The 20,678-nt window shown below is 41.8% G+C and overlaps 2 long non-coding RNA genes across 2 annotated transcripts; one reads left to right on the top strand and one right to left on the bottom strand.

The window, feature by feature from the left end:
- Window positions 1-955: 955 nt before the first annotated feature.
- LOC120718208 lies at window positions 956-6,008 on the bottom strand. Its single transcript, XR_005692414.1, has 3 exons — window positions 5,781-6,008; window positions 1,239-1,320; window positions 956-1,123 (listed from the first exon to the last, which is right to left on the bottom strand). It is a non-coding gene; the product is annotated as an uncharacterized LOC120718208 (long non-coding RNA).
- LOC120718207 lies at window positions 1,316-8,671 on the top strand. Its single transcript, XR_005692413.1, has 2 exons — window positions 1,316-3,215; window positions 7,767-8,671. It is a non-coding gene; the product is annotated as an uncharacterized LOC120718207 (long non-coding RNA).
- The last annotated feature ends 12,007 nt before the right edge of the window (window positions 8,672-20,678 follow it).

The following is a 20,678-nucleotide window of genomic DNA, read 5'->3' as shown; positions in this document are numbered from 1 at the left end:
ATCCTTTTCAGGGTCGCGGGGGGTGCTGGAGCCTATCCCAGCTGTCATAGGGCGAGAGGCAGGGTACACCCTGGACAGGTCGCCAGTCTGTCGCAGGGCTAACAAATAGAGACACAGACAACCATTCACACTCACATTCACTCACAGATTTGGATTAAGGTACCCTTTAATCTAAATTAAGGGTACCCCTTAGCAAGGTACCGCCCCTACACACTGCTCCCAGGGGCGCCCAATGGCTGCCCAATGCTTCACTGAGTGAATGGGTTAAATGCAGAGAGGAATTTCCCCAAGGGGATCAATAAAGTATAAAGTAAGTTAAGTATATATATCATGTTCTACCTGAGTAGCGAAAGACCGTGGTGACCTGAAAATGATGTGCCGGAGGTTTGCCATTCTCGCTGGCTCAAGTCACCATTGAACCCCCCGGCTAGCTATCGAGCTGGTGGGTGACTGATGTCTCCGAAAACGTTGGAGCACTTTTGCAAATATGTGATGTCTTGATAAACTGAGCAGATATTTGAAGTTTACATACCCACACCTCGCCTGGAAATATGTTAAACGTTTATTTTGTGACCCAGAAAGTAATAAGAGTAATATTAAAACTGAGTAGCGGCCACCATTGTTGGAAACTGGAGTTTGGCTGGGCCGTGCTATGAATTCTGGAATATGGTAGGCCACGAAGGACACACCCGACCCATCCTTCAAATTCGGGGAAAAGGAGGACGCGTTTGTCGGCTGCATTCGGAGGACGCTACAAATTTGGACAGCCTTCGTTGCGTCGCTGTGACGTAATTGGCCTACCAATGCAGCCTCAGGAGGCTGCAGCCCATGAACTTGGACACCCCCTGCATGTTATTCTCTAAAACACAAAGAGAGCCACGCGCTCACACGATGCTCCCAATAGCTGCAGATCCTGATGCTGTGGTGAATATTTGACACACTTTTTGTTGTAATTTTTTTTTTTTTTGCCTGTCCCATTCGGTACTTTAGCAATCAAAATTGTTTTCTGAAGGCCAGGAAAGATGCTCAACGGATTTATTTTTTCAAGTGGAGAAAATATGCAAATGCCTTATTGTTCCACTTGAATTTTCCACTACTGTTAATGCTATATGTGACACAGCTCCTGTAATCACAAAGAGAACAGAATAATCACAAACTGTGAAATATATATTTTATTAGCTATTTATTAAGAAAAAGAAAAGCCTAATATACTAGCAAGTTTCCAATATAATATTTACCTTTGAGTTGTTGGTGCTTTTTAAATGGAGATCTCCAAAGCTGAGACGATGGAGTGGGTTTCAGTCCTGGTTCAGTCTGCTCCTGCATGGTGGTATTCAACAACATATGGAGATATTATCAGCATTGTTTGAGCTGCTGCCCAAGTATTGGACAACAAATATTATTAAAATTATTACTCTCACAGGATTGTACAGAATACTGCAAATGTAACTTTTTGAACAATGCCGCATTAAAAATCATTCTGACAGTTTTTAAAAAAAATCTGAATACATGAAACAAACTCAGTAAAAAAGACAATTGTACAGAGTCAGTGCTAAAAATTAAACATACATTTTTGCTTACCTGCCAAGTGGCAGTAGTTGGTTTCAGTGAATAAATATTGGGCTTTGTTATTTTAATATTGATTAATAAGGGGTTACTAAATTGAAAACTTTTATTTAAGTTGGTGTTACTGTTGTTACAGATGTGGCAAGAGATATAGAAAATGCTGCTGTTTGCACATATTTAATAATTACTTATGCGCAAGAGCTGAAGGGGTGTCTAGCCTGTTGCTCTTACAGCATAATACTCGTAATAAAAGTATGGTAACTGTAGTTAGTTAGTGACTGAGCAGCCCGGTGCATTTCTCCTGATTTCTTTAGTCTGGATAAATTGATTCACCTCAACAGATTAGCTAAACGAACTTCACAAAACGAGTTTCCCCACAGCTGAGTCCTCATCTTAGATAGCTAGCTAAGGATGTTAGTTACAGGTTAGCTTACAAGCACATTTAACTTACAGCAAAAATTGCGGCAGGACCTTGGGTCCTTCTGATCTGGTTCTTCATTAAATTGGTAGTCCATTTTAATGAAGAACTCCTCGTGCTGTCAGTTTAAAACAGTCAGTAACGTAAATGCTGGACCTCCTTTCTGTGTCTCCTCTATTTGCCACGGTCTGGAGTCTCTGGCCATATTTTGTGTTTATTAATATCCAGTGTTTTAGTGCTCTATGTGCCTGCCTTGTGTTCCTTGTGTTGTGTCTAGTGTTTTTGGTTCTATGTTCATGTTTTCTGTTTTGCTTCCTCCCAGTCTCGCCTGATTAGCGTCAGCTGTGTTCCCTGCCTGTCTGCCATTTCGTCATGTGGGTATATATAGTGTGTGGTTCCCTTTATTCCTTGTCGGGTCGTCTGCATTACTTTGGCGTCTCTCCGGTGTGTCATTCCCTCTATGTCTCGGGCTTTCTAGCTTCAGGTCAGTTTTCACAGTATAGATTACTTTTACAAAATAACTTGTATGGCATTGACCAATATATACCATATTTTGCAGACAAAGAGTTACAGGACTCTCTTCCAGACCATAGTCAGGAGCTCAGTGCACAGCAGGAACTTAACACAGACTTATACTCATAATACAAGTCAGCAGTCCAAGAGACCGCTCAGGGAGTTTGTGTGTTTGCTCAGACACGTGAAAAATTAGAGGGAGCATTGGTCATGTGTCATATAAGGTCAGTTGCATGACCAAAAATAGTTTGATAAATTATTTGTCAAATTACTTGTCAAAATGTTTGTTTACACATATATCACACTAAATAATTCAACATTATGATCACCAGAACCTTTGCTTTGATACATTTTCTCTAACTGGACCTCTTTACATTTTTGTAGAATACTCCTCCTTTACACTGTTAATTAGAGGCTTGCATGGAGTCATTTTGGCATTGGTAATGTTTAATCAATATTGTTATATAGTATTTTGTTATAGTTATACTATTATTGGCCAAAGACATATTGGAAAACAAAATGATAGTTTGTCCACTAAAAATGTTTCATCCCAAATATGACCCTAGCCATATTTAATCATAAATGAGTGTCTCATTATGTCTGTAAATTATTTCTGCGTGTGTTCTCTCTTTTAAGACTCTGCTGGTCCCTGGTCTCCTGGTCGCTGCTCATTGGCCATTGAAAAAACTTCCTCCAGCATCAGTCGTTACTAGTGATGGTAAATTCTATTCTTTTTCTGAATCGAGCTTGAATGAGTCACTCGCCAAAATGAATCGTGTTATTTGAGTCACTGAGTCAGTTGCCCAGAGAGTGCAAAAAATTTACATTTTCACTCAAAATTAATTTTGAGGAGTTTGCGGCATTTAAGCAGCCCTTTGCTGCCCAGTCCAACCTGGCTAAAGCTATTACAAAAGCTACTGGGGTGTTTAGCTGCAGATGGGAGGGCGTATTCCCTTGTGCAAAACAAGGGGTTTCAACTATGATGAACGTGCTTGAGCCACGCTATGATATCCCGTTCGCGTCCACTTCAGTGACAAGATTGTACCCAGGAAAAGTTTAAAGTTAAGGCTGAACTGTCCTAGGCATCTTCTGTTGCCCAACTACAAATGGGTGGACCTCAAGGTCAACGGAAAGCTACGTGACCGCCCCGTTATATCACAGCGGAGTGCTAGATACAAAGCCCTGTACTGCCATATATTGCACCTTAATTTGTATTTATATAATTGCGTGGAATAAGTCTTGAGTTGAATATTTTTAATAGGCAAAAAATACTTAAATAGTTAATTTTGTCTTTTTTTTTCTTTTTTTTGCTGATCTGAAAATTGATCCGATCTGTGACTTAAAACCGTGATCCAATCCGAACCGTTGCACCACTACTGCTGATTGAAAAAGAAAAACAACTGTTTTTATACAGCAAAAACGAGCAAAAAAAAAATAGATTTCTAAAGGGAACATTTATTTTATTTATTGTTATTTTATTTTATTAGTATTTTCCTCAATTGTGTCAAATATATATTTTCTTATCTAAATGACCACTGAGCTGTGAGCCAGGGGTCGGTAATGCACCTTAACATTGGTTGCCAACCAAGAAGAAGAAGCCGTGAGCAAGGAGGGAGGGGGTGAGTGAATCCTGAGTGATTCATTTATGCTATGATTCCACACAGGAAGGGAGGGGGTGAGTGAGCCCTGAATGATTTCTTCACTCTACGATTCAGCACAGGACGGGAGGGGGTGAGTAACTCAATTGTGTTGTTAGCAAGTTAGCAGAGCAATGCTACTGTGAACTGATGAGCTATTGTTTTGATGCGAGCTTTCTACTCAGGTTTTTTTTTTTTTTTAATCCCAGTTCAGAGCAGAAATGTTTTTGATAAGAAACTGGCTGTTGTTTTTTTGCCCATAATATTAAGCTAGACATAATTCTACTAATGAAATTAGTTTGCTAACAGTAACAGGGATGAGTCAGTGAATGAGTCAGTTGGGCTTGTGAATAATGATTCATGAGTCAGTAAAGTGATTCTCGAGTATTGAACGATTCGTTCCTGATTCGCACATCACTAGTCATTACTCTTGCAGCAACTGGCAGCAAACCCTTTAGTGTTTAACCCTGTGTGTGTGTGTGCACACATCTGTGTGTCTTCTGAGCATAACTAGCTTTGGTATATAGTATTGTAGTGTTCGTTTGTAAATAGCACTGACGCAGAAGGGGTAAACTTGTGGTGGTCAGAGGGCCCGGTGGCGCCAGTGTCCGGCAGCCTCGCCTCTGTCAGTGCGCCCCAGGGTGGCTGTGGCTACAATGTAGCTTGCCATCACCAGTGTGTGAATGTGTGTGTGAATGGGTGGATGACTGGATATGTAAAGCGCTTTGGGGTCCTTAGGGACTAGTAAAGCGCTATATAAATACAGGCCATTTACAGGCCATTTAAACTGCCTATTTATTTTGTATGACGGTAGTGCTTGTTAGCGATGGCAATTCCGGCTCTTTTTAGAGAACTAGCTCTTTTGGCTCCCAACCGGCTCTTCAGGTTGTTTTGTTGCTTTAATTAATTTATTATCAACAACAATATAAAATTATGCACAAAAGGAATTACTAATGTAAAAAAACCCTGTGGTTTTATTTGTATATGTTTATATATAAATATATAAACATAAAGCGCGTACAAACTCCAAAACAAGTACAAATTCCAAAGCGCGTACAAACTCCAAAAAACATTGCTAGCATTAACTAAACTTCCAAAACAGAGCTACCTAGATCACTTAAATATACAATTGAAAGCATATGTGTATTGTTTGTGTATTTATACACAAGCACTCATATATATTCAAGTAATTAAAAAGAAATGTTCATTTACCTGTTACTACCACACACCAAATCCGGTCGTTGGTACTTCCTGGCTTGTGTAGCCACTAGCTAACCAAAGCTCAACACTAGCATCCTAGAGCACTTCCATTGTGTTTTGGAGTTTGTACGTGCTTTGTCTCTAGGGGCCACCGTAAATATACTTTTATTTATTCACTTCACATAAAATGTAATAAATAAATTATAAAATATAAAAACAACTATTTACATTTCAACTTTTAACTATTTAAATTTTAGGCTTTTTGCTTTTAAAGAAATTTAAAGTGAAACAATACAAAACACTGCAAACCACAAAACAATAAAATATAAATTAAAATATGCGAAACAAAAAGAAGAATCACTGCATGAATAAATTTTCTGAATATTTTATCATACGCAACTGAAAATAGTTGTGGATGATTACTATAATAATAATAATAGCCATACCTTACTAATGTGACGATGTTGTCTCTTGTTGTCCCTGGCTCTCTTTCTCTCTCTTTCCACCCTGCTCTGTTCCTTTGCTACTGCGAGTGTAACTACTGCCCCTCACCCCTCTGCTCAGCGCAAAGCACAAGACTCGCGTGCGGAGTGAAGCGGGAAAAAAAGAAAAAAGAGAGAGGGTGGGAGAAAGAAAAAACCCCCATGGCTCCCAACAAGGAAATGGAGGCAAGAAATGTCATGTTTTAAGAATGATAATGTCTAAGCTTATGTTGTTCAGCAGGTTTCCAAAAACACTGATGTAAAAAAAAAAAAAACTAGTCATTGGCAGATCTGCCAACTTAGCTGGCAGAAAAACAAATGTCAAGTTCTGTCAACCTCTGAATGATGACTGGTTAATCAATAACGACTTTTGATTACATGACTCCTTTCTCGCTGACAGCTCCTTGGCAACTATCCCAAAAGTCTTTCAAGTTCAAACATTTTTCTACTTGTTTTAATAAAGTAGGCATTTAAGGTTTTGAGAGAATATGTCCATTTGAACAGAAAGCTTTTATATTATAAATGTACACGTTTCAATCAAAATGAATCATAATGACTTTATTTATCTTTTGTCATTATGAATATTTTAACGTAACGAATTTAGCACCTCACTCATTAAAACAAAACCACAAACCTGTGGCTGCACACATTTGGTTACTACTTATAATTCAGGTGGGAGGATGGAAGGCCAGCAGTTGTAAGTTAGTCAGCCATGAGACCATGGTTCACTATTTTTTCACTTGTTGTACTTCTTTGTGTATCTTCTACTTTGTTCATGTCTTCGATTTTAATTCCAGTTATGTTTGGACATAAAATACTTTGTTTAGGTCAAAGAAAAGATTGTGGGTTTGGTTTAAATGTGCCCCTTCACAACACACACATCTGAGGCTAAACTTGTTTATGTGTTACTTGATGGAAGTTTCCATTAGCATATACTTCATGGTGTTTGTGCCTAAGGACATTTTGTGCATGTCTCTGAGACACCTGTGGCTTTGATGAGAGAGCAGAATATGATCGTGCCATGAAAAAGTGAACTGACACAGTGCTGATCAGCTGTTTTTTGAAATTCTATTTTATAAATTGTCAAAATAAATCATCATCAGCTAGTCATGACAAGAAGATTTCAGAACCACAGTAATAACCCAAAGGGTTCAGAAAGATCCCTGCGTTAGATGCTGGGGAAGACAACAAGGGTGTACGACATGCTCTGCGCTTTAATCCTACAGCTGCGATGGAACGAGAGAATGAGGGGTGAAAAGCGCCCTCCTCCAACAAGAGCATGCCAAGTTTCAACATGCAGAGCGAAACTGTGTCACCCATGAGGGATTAACAAAGAAACACAAACAACGCCTGATTAAACAGTCAGGCTATTTTTGCCTGAAAAGTTCAGTGTGTTTTAGGTTAAGGTGGTCATTGATGTGACTTTTCTAATCATTTTTACAAATGATAAAAATGTACATGTCTTCCCAAACATCACAAACAAAGGAAAGGTGTATATGAATTCCTGAGTTTCTAACTTTTCTCTAGTCCTGATATAATTAAATGTAACTAGTGTAAATATAGTATGCAAATTTCACAGCTACTTGACTAACAATTATTTGTGCACACTCTGCATGGGCTAGACTGTTTCGTAGGGTGATACCAGTTCCTGACACGTAAGAAAGCTGTGCATTGGATCTTAAATACCATAGTGAATATATCAACAGTTTGTTAAACAGCTTCTTTGACATATCTAATGAGTCCTGACACATTATCTGACACCCTAAACATGATTTTGGGGACATCCCAAAATTGAGGGATTTTACTAGGCCTCAAGCATGCTTTAAGTGGGGACATGGACAGAAGAGGATTTGCAGCTGTGTGGAAACACATGGCTACTTGTGGTGTTACCTTAGACTGACTTTGGCACTAATATTAAAGTTAGATGGGTTTTTTTGCATGTATCCACAGGTTCAGATGTGTTCAGTTATTCACTGTGTCAGGGGTCGTGTGCGGAGGTGAGGAAGGTGACCCACACGCAGGACTCTTGGTGCAGAATGAGGAGGTTTATTGGAAACGGAGACAACAGAAGACAAGATGGCTGGCTGAACTGAACACGCGACAAGAACAACATCAATGACACGACACTGAACTGATGAAACTGAGGGACTTAAGTACACAGGCTGAATGATGAGTGATTAGAGACAGGTGAGTGAACAGCTGAACATAATGAACTAATGATAAATGGGAAGAGAACTAGAACATAATGCACACAGAGTAAGGCTAACACAATAAAACAGGAAGTGGAACATGCAGAAGATGGCAAACATCTGGACATGGCAAAATAGAACTGCACAATAGAGTGTGTGTGATGTTTGGTGATGCACATGTATCTTTGTCCCTAACAATACTGATGATAATGATTCTTTTACAGGCACAATCACTCGGGTTTTCCCTCTTTTGTTGTTTTATGCTGTTTCATATTTCCATGTGTAATATGATGTTTTGGGATGTTTTTCTTTTGTATAATTACTAATATTTTGCATGCAAATTTTAGACTCATTGAGGAAGAGAGGATGAACACCAAGTGTAAAGCTGTACCTTTAACACTGTAGAATAATGCACATAGTCTCTCTGAGTATGCAATGTTGTTGATGTTAATTGGTGTTGAATTAGACTAGGTTCTGGCCTGAGAAAAGATGGGAGTGGGAGTCGCTCTCTGCCCAGGGCAGCCCATGGGACAAAAATCAGTTGTAACTGAAAAGATACAGCGAGTTGTGTGTGAGGGTATAAAAGGGACCTGCAACATCTCAAGGGCAGAGCTCTCATGACTGTGAACTGTGATGTTTGATGTGTGTTAGCTCTCCTGCATGCAGTGATTAAAATAGCTTGGCCACAGCTGACCATGTTGCAGACTTCATTAACAGAAAATTCCACGACACCAGGATGACAGTAGTTTTCATATAAAACAAGACAAGCTGAACACTGAATGATTTAAAGAGTATAAAATGATGGAAATCATTTCTGTAGCCTTCTCAATAAGTAGATCTCAACCCAAGGGAAAACCTATTTTGGATAGATGTGTTTAGAGTGACTTGTAAATGGATGGATGGGGTACTGTTGTTTCTCTGTACAAGCTCTCCTGTCATTAGAATCAATGCTATTCTATTTTCTGATTCATTATACTGGTCAACTTACACTTGTTATTTTTTCATTTATGTATTTATTTTCAACATGATAGTATTGTATTCTGATCAGTAGTGAGCAATTGTGCAGTTGTGTAAACCATCAGTAAAACCACGTATCAATTATGATTATGGGCTCAAATTGTGGTCAGAAATCTTTTGTTCTTGTAAATTAGACTGTATAGCTGTGAACTGAGTTTTGTAAACCAAAATATCTGAAAATTTTACATTTGTGCATTCATAGATGAGAATTTGTGTGTGTGCAAAAAAGATTTGTGTTTGTAAAAAATATTTACTCAGGTTACAAATTTAAGGTCTGGTTACAGATACAAAGCAAACAAACAAAAAAAACTATGTGTAAAACCGCGCTCAAGTTTACTCTTTTGTGTGTGAGTTTTAACTTGCAAATGCAAATGACCAAATTTTTTCTTCCTTTCAGCGGTTTGGTCAATGTCACGTCAATCACAAATGTACCAATCCAATCATTGGAGTGGGTTTCGCTTCGAGGACCTCAGGTCCTTATGGATAATACATTTTAAAGACAGAACTGCAACAACACTTGATATAAATATCCCACAAGGCTCACACAAGCTAGGAAAGGATACAGTTGCGGTATACCAATGGTGAGAAATACCATTATTACTTTAGTATTACTTTAACACAAAGTCAGGGCTTACCTGGGACCGTTGCTGTGAGTCACATTGCGAAACATAAAAGCACTTTCACAAGGGATGCGGCAGGCACTGCGCCCACCGCTAAGTAAGCGCGAAGGATCTAAAATTTGTGTTGCGCTGGCTGCTGCACTCTGCTTGTATGTTGATTTTTGCGGCCACTCTGCGTGCACTAGATGCACCTACTCCTTGTTATTTCAAAACATGTATCTCTCTGACTTCTGACTTTATAGACTCTACAACAGTATGTGTTGTATTATGTTTAAATGTTTAATAAAGACATGTATCGCTCATTCATAACGAAGAAAGCTTTGTAACTATCCTGACTAGTGAAGAGTGTGTCATTTCCATACCGCTGCAACATGGCATTTGGGTCTTCTAACTAAAATAGGAAAATAACAACATAAATATTGCCATCATTGCCAGACCTGGCCCACATCTGGTTGACATACACCCTGCAATGACACCAGTCAGTCAGAAGTGCTAGTTTGATGCCAGATCCAGGGAAGACCTGTTTTCTATGGGCGTGGGCCACATAAACCAAACCACAACCGGGCCAGATATGGCATGCCATTGCATAAACGGTGGCGTCATTGCCAGACCTGGCCCACATCTGGTTGACATACTCTCTGCGAAAAATGAGATCCACGTATGAGGACGTTCACTTTAAATTCTGATAGAACAGTGGCAGTATTAAGTCCTCATAAGTGGATATCAGTCCCTTCTAGAGCAAAATTTAGTACTTTGGTCTAGACAACCCAGAATGCAATGTCCACATCTGTTAGGGTGACCATCCGTCCACTTTTCATGTTCCGTCTGGGGGGATTTTCGAGATTGATAAAAATGTCCGGGTTTTCCTATAGTTTTCCTATAATTTTTTTTTTTTGGATATCAAAATATGGTCACCCTAACATATGTGGATGCCTGGTCCTAGGAGTTTAAGCTAGATTCTGAAACTGCAGGTTTTATCACTCTCCAACCAAAATTGACTGAACAGAGCAGCAAAAGAAGGTCCATACTAGGCTTCACATGTTGCTTCAGATAAACATTGTCATGAATTCGCCCTTACTTTTGCTGTTTTACTTCTACCACTATAACATCACACTTCCTGTAGAGCACTTTCGCTCTCTCTCAGTGTACGTTAAGAACAGTTTCCCATCTAAAAATCTGTTTTCTGCATGTTTCGCTTGGTTATTACCCACCAGTCTACCGCTGTGTACAGCGTTGTCAGCTGCTGGTTTTTTTTCTATGACCTCCAATAAGAAAGCCTCATTTCTACTGTTTAATACTGAGAAATGTAAAGTTTTTTAAAATCATGCCAAATTGCAAAACACTTAGCGGTATCTTTGAGAAAACCTCTGTAACTTTGCTCTGCTTCACTTCAGCAGCATCAGGTAATGTTCATGTGTTTATTCATGGTTCTCTTCCATTTTTATTATACTGCAGAATATTTTGAAGGTTATGTGGTATAAAAAGCCAGGCCAGGAAAATCTCCTTCATAGTTTTTTGTTTTATGCTCTGTTACTTTGACACTAAGGCATCTGCTGTGATACTTACACCTCTGATGAAGTCTCACAAGTGTCAGTACTGATAAATGATCAGAATTATAATATTTCTGACTGTCTGATGCAACTTTTCACCAATTCAAATCAAATCGAATCAAAACCGTGGATCGAATCAAATCAGGAACTTGCGAATAGGAATTGAATCGATTCTAGAAATCAGTAACGATACCCAGCCCTATGTATAAGCACGTAAACCTTTGGCAAAAAATTCACTGAACTCAGGCAGGTGATGAAGAAAAACACTGGCACGTGAAAAGGCATTTACCCTTCCAGAACCTGAACCTCAGTAAAGCAACACTCCGACAGCCAAACCCATCTGTTCTCTGGTTGGATTGTTACATTGGTCAATGTCGTGTCAATCACAAATCAGCTAAAAGGAAGAAAAATCTGGTCAAAATTCATACTTCAAATCAAATCACTTTTATTGTCACATCACATGTGCAGGCACATTGGCACAGCACATGCGAGTGAAATTCTTGTGTGCGAGCCCCACAAGCAACAGAGATGTGCAAACACAACAACACAAACGAGCAAAATACAAGAATGGCCCACCTGAAACTAATAAATATATGTACAATATATAATAGTGTATGCATTTCTGGATGTGTATACTAAATATTTTCCTACGTGTGTGTGTGTACACATATTTTACAAATTAAATAGAGTAAACAATAAAATAAAATATATAAAAATATACAGAATTGAGACATGTGCAGAACAGTTGCATTACTGTACAGTATGGAGTGCATAATGTTGAAGTTCCAGTAGTGAAGCTGAGGTGTCTATGACGTGTTCAGCAGTCTGATGGCCTGGTGGAAGACGCTGTCTCTCAGTCTGCTGGTACGGGACCGGATGCTGCAGAACCTCCTTCCTGATGGAAGCAGTCTGAACAGTTTATGGCTGGGGTGACTGGAATCCTTGATGATCCTCCCCGCTTTCCTCAGGCAGCGCTTCCTGTAGATGTCTTGGAGGGAGGGAAGCTCACCTCCAATTATCCGTTCAGAGCACCGCACTACTCGCTGGAGAGCTTTGCAGTTGTAGGCGGTGCTGTTGCCATACCAGGTGGCGATGCATCCAGTGAGGATGCTCTCAATGGCACAGTGATAGAAGGTCCTGAGGATGCGGGGGCTCATGCGGAATCTTTTCAGTCTCCTGAGAAAGAAGAGGCGCTGCTGTGCCTTCTTCACTGTTTTGTTTATGTGTACTGACCACGTAAGATCCTCAGCCAGATGTACTCCAAGGAACCGGAAGCTGCTCACTCTCTCCACAGCAGCGCCGCTGATGGTGATGGGGGTGTGTACTTCTCTGCACCTCCGGAAGTCCACTATCAACTCCTTTGTCTTCGCGACGTTGAGGGTGAGATGGTTGTCTTGACACCAGTGGGTCAGGGCGCTGACCTCCTCCCTGTAAGCCGTCTCAACACTGTTGGTGATAAGACCCACCACTGTAGTGTCGTCCGCAAAGTTGCAAGTTGAAACTCGCAAACACGCGGGGAAACTTGAGCACAGAGTTTTACACATAGTTTTTTTCCTTTGTATCGGTAACCAGATCTTTCCAAAAAAACAAAAAAAACAAACAAACAGTCTACACAGTCGGATTTACAACTAGAAAATATTTATAACCCCAATTTGAGCCCATACATAGTCCTGTTTTAAACAATTTACAACATTGATGCTATTTTTCTGGTTTAGGATTATGTGAATGAAGAGTTGGCAACACAGTTCTTACCTTCCTGCATTGCTCGAGACACACACAAAACTGCCAAGTTGAACCTAGCTTTCTCTCACACACACACACACACACACACACACACACACACACACACACACACACACACACACACACACCTTGTTTGTATTCCATTGCTTGGGTGACACAGAATATCGCTTTCCACACCACTATGGTAGTTGTTGATTGGGACGAATTTTCACCCCTCACTCTTACTTTCTGTTCTCGCACAGTGGTAGGATAAAAGGGGCAGAGCACTTTCTACACCTCTGCTGTCTTCCTCAGTTTCAGTGTCTGCTTACCCATTCAGGAAGTCCCTGTTATTCTGAGATTCCCTTTGGCAAAACAGACGTCAGGGAACGGGATGCCGTCATCACAATAACTGTGGAGGCTGGAATTTCCTCTTCACCATAACAATAATACAGAGTCCTTTTTCAGAGCTTCTTCTCCTTTGCACAATCAAAAGCATAGTTTTAAAGCTTCTGATCTTCCCCGTAGTGTCGTCGCCTTCTGGTTGAATCTTTCCACAGATTGATTGCTTCTGTTCAAAGAGGTGTTGTTTTCCTTTCTTCCTTCCTCTTCTCTGATGTAATTATAATTCTTTTATTACCTTTGGATGTAGAGGCCACACTTATCATTTTCTCACATCTAACATCTTGCATTTCCCACCAGGAGCTCTTCATATCATCTCCCAATGAGTCATGATGTTCAGGTTAAGCAGGTTTGCTGACTAAGGAATTAGTTGTCATCAGAATCTCATCCACAGTGTATTTTCTTCCCCACTTCCTTCTAAATCATTCTCTGTGTTTTACTTGCATCTATTTGAAAGAGTTAGTGTAAACACAAAACATTATTTTATTTTATATACTGGAATATGCAGGAAGTAGGTTTAAATGTTAAAGAATTTCTTTAAATAGATCATGGGTCAGTAGGTCATACTAAAACACGCACACACATAGAGAGAGAAAGATAGAACTTGGAGAGTGCCCATAGCGGACAGATAACACCTTTAGTGTTAGTTTCTGTGAGAATGGAAAACAACTCCTTAAAAGGGGAGTTGGGTGACAGCAATGGTTTAAGATCAACTGGTGTTATGTAAGGGCATACCAGAGTTTGTGTGCAACTGATTGATCTCCAAATGCACATTTGTTTAATTTGTCTGCAATAAAAGTTGAACCTAGTCAATTGTCTCGTCGCACTTCTTCTGCCAATATCAAAGGATTGGGGAGAGATGGTGAGGGCTCTAGTCTCTACACTGCTCACAGCTTCCTTTACCTCCTGGGATCTGGCGTTCTTCACATATATGGACATCACATGTTGGGTTGTCTAGACCACAATACTAAATTTTACATACATAGGTACAAACATGTTCTCATAGGGGGAAAAAAGTTTGAAGTTGCAGTTTTGGAGTGAAATGTTTTGTGATTCATGTGATGTTCAGAAATCTTTCACTTTTTTTTTTTACTTTGTTACAGACATACGTCTTCCTGCAACTGTTAGCAGCACTTCAAAAGAGACATTTTGGAAGACTTTTTGGTTGTTGCAGCGGAGGGTGGATTCCAGTTTTTGATTCAGTCTCTCTGTCCATTTGTATTTGTTTGAGGGGTGATAGCCAGAACTGAGGTTAAACAGGATGGTGCAATACTAGGGCTGAGGTGAATAACTTTTTGAGTTTCTTAAATGTGGCCTCAGCCTCAGTTTTCCAGAGGAATGGTTTCTTAGTGCATGTGTTTGTAATGAGTGGTGTGGCGACCTTGCTGTAGTTGCATATGAAACACAGATAGAAGTTCTGCGAAACCCAAGAAGGCCAATATTTGAAATGTCCTTTAGTCCGGGAACGCTGCGTTGCGAAACACCGGCATAGACACAACTAGACACAAGGGGGGGTTACAAGCTCTGATGGCTGAATGGCAGGCAGATTAGGCTGAGAAGGCAGCGTGGACTGAATCGCCTGCATGGAGGCTAAAATTTCCTCTTGGGTGTCACTTATTGCCTGACACTAAGAGCTGAGTGTTTGTAAGACCTGTTTGTGAGTCTCTAAAATCGCCCTCTGCGTTGTGATAGCCACTTGCACTGGGTCTGCTGGGTTTCTTCTACGCATGGCCAGTTCGCCCTGTCACAAGCAGAGATGGGCAGTAACGCGTTACTGTAATCTGATTACTTTTTTCGAGTAACGAGTAAAGTAAGGGATTACTATTGCAAAAACGGTAATTAGATTACCGTTACTTTCCCGTAGGAACGCTGCGTTACTGCGTTACTAAAACCGTGATTTTTTGCGAGAATGTCTCACGACAGTGACGTAAGCGAGTGCGCCGTTAGTGACAACAGCTGTGTGCAGATCAACAATGGATCACATATCGATTGTGGGAGAGAGTATGAGTGTGCAGCGTTTAAAGCGTGGAAGTACTGACCTTACTTTGAATTTGATTCCATAAAAAGTGACAAAAACATTAGCGTCCATCGTGCGTGGGAAGAAAACTTCTTTTTACAGCGAAAAAAACCCTTAAACTTCCAAGCAAGCACTCAGTGCGCTACGACGTAATGGGAAATTCACAGAGAAACTTGTGGATTCTTCAAGTGACCGCGGCACACCTGCACCAGGGTAAACCTCCGCCTACCCCAGTCCTGCTTTACAGGTGAAAATAGAGCAACAGGACCGCTGAGTCTTTGACTTTATTTATGTTCTGCTGTGTTTTACTTGCATCTATTTGAAAGAGTGAGTGTAAACACAAAAAATATTTTATTTTATGTGCTGGAATGTGCAGAAAATAGGTTTAAATGTTAAACAAATTTCTTCCAGTCAGAGAATGTTGCATATAATTAAATTTTTGCTTGATGCATAAAGTTAAAAGATTAAAACTGATAAAACAAGTTAAAAAAAAGATATTTTTCCATTTGATTACATTTTGTATGATGGATTATGTAGAAAAAGTAGAATTGGGCTGAAAGATCTATCGCTTTATCACCTATTCAGGTTATTCAGATTATCTGCCAACTTTGGTCAGTTCTCGGCCTCACGTCTGTTCTGTTCTTGTACCAAGATGGCGCCGCGTATGGATGCCCTGGTGCTTCAGTGCGTTACTTTTGTCTTGTTTTTGTGCATTTCTTCTGTGTCTGGGCACTCCTCTGGATACTCGTACACCAGAGAAGAGCTCCTTAACTGCAGGACTACAACGCCTGTGGATTTATTCCCAATATTTGTCGCATCTGCGGCAGATTTACTGCAGACTCTGATCAGGAGAGTGAGACGTCGAAAGAGAGGTAAGCGAGCCGGCGTACTCGTGCGTTTGAGGAGACGCGGACTGAGAACGGCCCTTCCTGGGATCTTCCTTTCTAATGTACGCTCACTCGGAAATAAGATAGACGAACTGGCCCTGATGAGAAGCATGAACAGAGACTTTGCCTCCTCCTGTGTCTTATGTTTTACGGAGTCGTGGCTCAGTGAGGACATCCCGGACTGCGCGCTCAAGCTGGAGGGCTTTCATCTGCTGCGCGCGGACCGGCAGGCCGCTCTCTCCGGTAAAACCAAAGGTGGAGGTGTCTGCTTCTACATCAATAGTGGCTGGTGCACAGATGTAACAGTGATTGCTCAGCACTGCTCTCCCTCTCTGGAATATCTTTTTATTCACTGCAAACCGTTTTATTCTCCGCGGGAGTTTGCTTCATTCATCCTGGCCGCTGTTTACATCCCGCCAGACGCGGATGCGCAAGCAGCTCAGGGCGCACTCGCGGAGCAGATTCTCCACATGGAGCGGACATACCCGGACTCTCTCATCATTGCTCTTGGGGACTTTAACAAAGCCAATCTGAGCCATGAGCTTCCGAAATACAAGCAGTATATTAAATGCCCGACCAGAGAGGAGAGGACACTGGACCACTGCTACAGCACGATCAGCGGGGCCTATCGCGCGGTGCCCCGCGCTTCACTCGGACTTTCTGATCACGTCATGATCCACCTAATCCCCGCGTACAGACAGAGGCTGAAGCTCTCCAAACCTGTTGTGAGGACCAAAAAACTGTGGAGCAACGAGGCTGTGGAGGAGCTTCGCACGTGTTTGGAGACCACAGACTGGGACACAATGAAGGCTGCTTCTAACAGCTTGGACGAGTTTACGGACACTGTCACCTCCTATATCCACTTCTGTGAGGACAGCATTGTGCCATCACGCACCAGGGTGAGTTATAACAATGACAAACCCTGGTTTACTCCTAAACTCAAAAAGCTGTGGCTGGAAAAGAGAAAGGCGTTCAGAAGCGGAGACAGGGACTGCTACAGAGAGGCCAAGTACAGGTTCACTAAAGAAGTGGACATTGCTAAACATCAGCACTCTGAGAAGATGCAGCAGCAGATCTCAGAGAATGACTCGGCCTCTGTGTGGAAAGGTTTTAGGAATATCACAAACTACAAGCCTAAAACCCCCCACTCCACTGATGACTTACTCTTAGCCAACACCCTTAACGACTTCTACTGTCGTTTTGACGAGCCATCAGGCAGCCTTCACACCTCCAACGACCCCAACAATGGAGACACTTTGGACACTCATTCCCCCACCTCTCCCCCCTCCATAGAGCCATCACCACCTTCAAACTGTTCACCTGCAACACCCGCCCCCTCACCCCACACAAAAGAGGATTTCACACCACCTCCTCCGACCACAACCCTTCATATTCATGAAGCAGATGTGAGGAAGCAGTTTAGGAGTCTGAATGCTCGAAAAGCTCCCGGCCCAGACGGTGTGTCTCCTGCCACCCTCAGACACTGTGCAAACGAGCTGGCCCCAGTGTTTTCTGGCATCTTCAACTCCTCACTGCAGGCATGTCATGTGCCTGCCTGCTTCAAGTCCTCTACCATAATCCCTGTCCCCAAGAAACCTAGGATCACTGGACTAAATGACTACAGACCCGTGGCTCTGACATCTGTGGTCATGAAGTCATTTGAGCGCCTGGTTCTCTCCCATCTCAAGACCCTCACCGCCCCCCTCCTGGACCCCCTGCAGTTTGCATATAGAGCCAACAGGTCTGTAGACGACGCCATCAACATGGCCCTACACTACATCCTGCAGCATCTGGACTCCCCAGGAACCTACGCCAGGATCCTGTTTGTGGACTTCAGCTCTGCCTTCAACACCATCCTTCCAGACCATCTCCGAGGCAAGCTTTCCCAGATGAACGTGCCTGATCCCATCTGCCGGTGGATCACTGACTTCCTGACGGACAGGAAGCAGCACGTGAGGCTGGGAAAGAATGTCTCGGACTCCCGGACCATCAGCACTGGCTCCCCTCAGGGCTGTGTTCTTTCTCCTCTGCTCTTCTCCCTGTACACCAACTGCTGCACCTCCACCCACCAGTCTGTCAAGCTAATCAAGTTCGCAGATGACACCACCGTCATTGGGCTCATCTCGGACGGGGACGAGTCTGCCTACAGGAGGGAGGTTGAACGTCTAGTGACCTGGTGCAGCCACAACAACCTGGTGCTGAATGCCCAGAAGACAGTGGAGATTATTGTGGACTTCAGGAAGCTCACAGCCCCACTCCCCCCCATCATCCTGACTGACACCCCCATCACCTCTGTGGACTCATTCCGCTTCCTGGGTACCACCATCACCCAGGACCTGAAGTGGGAGCCCACCATCACCTCCGTCATCAAGAAAGCCCAGCAGAGGATGTACTTCCTGAGGCAGCTGAAGAAATTCAACCTGCCAACACGGACGATGATGCAGTTCTACACTGCAATCATCGAGTCCATCCTCACCTCCTCCATCACCGTGTGGTACGCTGGAGCCACTATCAGGGACAAACAGAGACTGCAGCGTGTTGTGCGCTCTGCTGAGAAGGTGATTGGCTGCAAACTCCCATCTCTGCAGGACCTGTACACCTCCAGGACACTGCGGCGTGCAGCCCGGATCTCAGCTGACCCTTCTCACCCTGGACACAGTCTGTTTGACCTGCTCCCCTCAGGCAGGAGGCTCCGGTCCATTCGCACCAGAACCTCTCGCCATAAGAACAGTTTCTTCCCCTCTGCTGTTGGACACATGAACAATAACCACATGACTGTCCCCACCACTAACACATGACCCTACGCTGTGTCACTGCATCATTTCATGTTTGGCACTGATCACCACCTGCACTCATGTATATATCTTTCTACGTAGCACTCATAATTCTTATTCTCATGTATATATCTCATGTATATCTCATGCACATATCTTTCTTTCTACATAGCACTTTAATTCTTATTGTTTGCACTGAAGCACCGCAGCAATTTCCTAATGTTGTAAACCTCAACATCTGGCAATAAACCCCATTCTGATTCTGATTCTGATTCTGATTCTAAATCATGTTTTTAAAAAGTAACTAAGTAACTAAGTAATTACTTTTGAAAATAAGTAATCAGTAAAGTAACAGGATTACTTTTTGGGGGAAGTAATCAGTAATTAGTTACTGATTACTTTTTTCAAGTAACTTGACCAACACTGGTCACAAGTCACCGAAGGCAGGTAACTGAAACTGAATCCAGGCACAGAAAACCCAGAGCGGAGGCAGAGGGAAAGTTTTAACAATGTTTTATTGATCAACACAAGAGTAATATTTGGCAATGACCTGCTACACAGGGGCTTAGTAAATGTAGCATGACAATGTGGCTGAGGCAAAACAAATGGGCAGGACTGAGAAGGTGACTGGAACGGGACAGGTATGTATGGTCACATTTGCAGGAGGGAAATGGGTGCATTGAAGGAGAGGCAGCATAGGTCTGGGTGAATTTGATGACGTGGATTTCGCTGACCTGAGTTCCTTTGGTTCTGAGACCGAGGGGCGGCAGGAGGGCAGGCAGATGAGGCGCAAAGTACGTCAGATAAAACAGAGAGTTACATCTAAAATGATGCATGGTTCAAGAAAAAAAGCTGCTGTGTTCAGACATCAAATAAAGAGTTCTGTGAATCTTTACACAACTTTATAGTGTTCTATCGAAATTTATTACAAATGTTCTCATTTGTGGATATCATTTTTCTCAGAAAATAAATCAGGTAAAAAGATTATTCTTCGTTTTTACATTCCTCAGGTCCCAATCAGCCCAAATAGGAAAGAGGAATTAAAAGTGCATGTGAAGAAAGAGTTCGGGTCTTAGGAGGGGTAAGAAACTCAATTCCACCTTTCATCGTATTAACCCTTTAAAACCGGTCGGAGTGGGCACGCTCCGTTTTACATAACTATTTTTAAATCTCTGTAGAACTGGAACCACATAAGGTAACGCAATCATTTTTTTTGCATATCAAACCGGAAGAGTTGTACTTACATGTTATACCATCAGCTTGTCCTAGGTCACGGTTTCATTCCACATATAGCTTTGGAAAAATTGCATAAAAAGCGCTTGCAGCAACAAAAACATTATATTCCAGAAACACGCTTTGCCGATCCAATCAGCTGTTCATAACACTTCCTAGGTTGGAATAGACGTCAGCACGAACTATCGTATGTCCACCATGACCTGGCCGAAACCGGAAGTGACGTCATTTTCGCAGAAAATATCGTTTTTTACCTTCAGGGCCTTATAAGCCTATACTTGTGTTTTTAAAAGTCATGTTTGGCTTTATATTCTTTTCTGTATAGTTCCTGGGATGCTTAGAACTCAAATTGCACTGCTGGAAATAGTTTATTTTGATGCACATGCTGTGTTTTTTTGAAAATTTGCATTACAACATTTATTTTCATTTTTCCTGCAGTATATAAAATTGA

The sequence above is a fragment of the Simochromis diagramma genome, unplaced genomic scaffold (assembly GCF_900408965.1).
Source record: "Simochromis diagramma unplaced genomic scaffold, fSimDia1.1 OVJJ01000520.1, whole genome shotgun sequence".
In the NCBI taxonomy this organism is placed as follows: Eukaryota; Metazoa; Chordata; class Actinopteri; order Cichliformes; family Cichlidae; genus Simochromis; species Simochromis diagramma.
The sequence above is the reverse complement of the archived record's forward strand: the minus strand, read 5'-3'. Positions and strand labels throughout refer to the sequence as shown.